The following is a 1,947-nucleotide window of genomic DNA, read 5'->3' as shown; positions in this document are numbered from 1 at the left end:
TTATTCATAAGTTTGAACTTATTGTAATATCTCAGTAATTAACTCTGTAAATTGTAATTATTTCCTGACTTACTGATTATCCTTATTGTGTTATTTTAAGGTAAATTATATCTGTACTGAACCTGAAAGTTGTAATTATTTTCTGAATAAACTTGCTGATTCATATTTAATGTGTTTTTTAAGGTAAATTCTGTCTGTACCTACCTGTAGCTAGTACTTCAGGATCTCACATCTTAAAGTGCTCATGCTATAACACTCATTTAACCAATTTAAAGGAAATAATAAAATTTAAATATTATAGAAATTATATACAAATATGAATGTTAAAATTTGCCCCCCCCCCCTTCAAAGTCCTGGATATGCCAGTGTGTATATATATTAAATAATTCCTGAAAAGAGTGGAAATCCTATTAAAATCTCTAACATTCGAACGTGGTATATAACCATTTCTTAATATATATTTTTGTGTACTGGCACCCACATTAAATATGATACGTTAAAATTAAAACATTTAAATAACAATTTATTTTCTTTTTTTTACAAGTGTAAGAACGTGATACTTTATAAAAACGATTTTAGTATTGATAAATAATATATAATAAAGGTCTCATCGGACAAATAGAATAAAATACGCACTAATGTCATTCTAAAAATTCGTTTCCCCAGGTGAGGCTCGAACTCACAACCCCGGCATAACTCACAAGTACTGTCTTATAAGTACCGTGCGCTAACCAATTGCGCCACTGGGGAATGGAAAATATTGCTACAAAATATCAAACTTGAATAATACAATTTTTATATGTTTTTGTGTACTAAAATTTGTTTTATATGTAATAATAATACTTTAATTATTAAACAATAATAGTCCTAGACCCTTTGAACTCGAACGTCCGATTAATATCAAAACAAGTTTCCACGTTCATTTTATATCATATTATTTACCTAATAATACTTTATTAAAGAACAACACTTCGTAGATAAAGACTGATTTGTATTAACGTAAAAATAAAACTTACAAGTTGAAGCATCACGTTGAAACATTAATATTTTATTAACCCAAAGTTTTCTAGTTCTATGAGTATGAGCACTTCGGAAGGCGGAATTACAAAACTAACGGAAAACAATAACTAAGAAGAAAGAAAAAAAAACGGAAAAATTGTGTGACAAAATCACACGCATCGTTTTGAGTTTAGTTACTGATTGTAATTATTATTTAATAAGTTTTTAAAAAAAGACATCCGAATTTTTTGTGTTGTCACAAATTCGGCGGATGTTTGATGAAAATCCTGGTACGAATGGTATAATCGTTAAGTGTAGCTTTTCAGCTTTGGATATTTATGTAGACTGGTTTTGTTTGCTCCAGTAAGTGGCGATTTGTTTTTGTAATGGTATGATCAAGTGAAACTGATTTCTCCCAAAAGTACGAAGTAATTCTGAATTTCTATGAAACTGGTTATATTGAAAGAAAAAGATTGGGCACAAAGGTAAACACTCAGTGAAAACAATCTTCATTTCTCACAAAACAAGTGTGCCTATTATCACAAAGAATCATCAACTTTACTGAAAATTGATAGTTGGTGATATTTGTAAATCCGTATACCAGTATAAAATCTAAGAAATCTGCGGATGTTCTATTCCAGTCCGAGAAAACAACAATTTATATATTCCAAATGTTACGTATAAAAACCAAACCAAAACTACTAAACACAATACGTAAAAATAATTAATAAAAACAGAGAAGTAAATCCTTTATACAACGTTATACTTAATAAGCACAAGAAAAACGCCCTTCATCAAAGAAAATAACTTAACTAAACCGACAATACAGAACTAACCTTTAACAATGTTAGGGAACATTTCTCCAAGTTACAGCTTTTATATTGTTACGTCTCCGTTCGTTAGTTAATTTTCCGTAAATTCGTTCCGACGAAACTTTAGCGACACAAG

General features: G+C 29.5%; 1 non-coding gene across 1 annotated transcript; it reads right to left on the bottom strand.

Moving 5' to 3' along the window:
* Positions 1-658: 658 nt before the first annotated feature.
* Positions 659-750, bottom strand: Trnai-uau. Its single transcript is given in 2 exon segments — positions 659-694; positions 713-750. It is a non-coding gene; the product is annotated as a tRNA-Ile (tRNA).
* Between the last annotated feature and the right edge of the window lie 1,197 nt (positions 751-1,947).

This window comes from Limulus polyphemus, unplaced genomic scaffold (assembly GCF_000517525.1).
Source record: "Limulus polyphemus unplaced genomic scaffold, Limulus_polyphemus-2.1.2 Scaffold5804, whole genome shotgun sequence".
In the NCBI taxonomy this organism is placed as follows: Eukaryota; Metazoa; Arthropoda; class Merostomata; order Xiphosura; family Limulidae; genus Limulus; species Limulus polyphemus.
The sequence above is the reverse complement of the archived record's forward strand: the minus strand, read 5'-3'. Positions and strand labels throughout refer to the sequence as shown.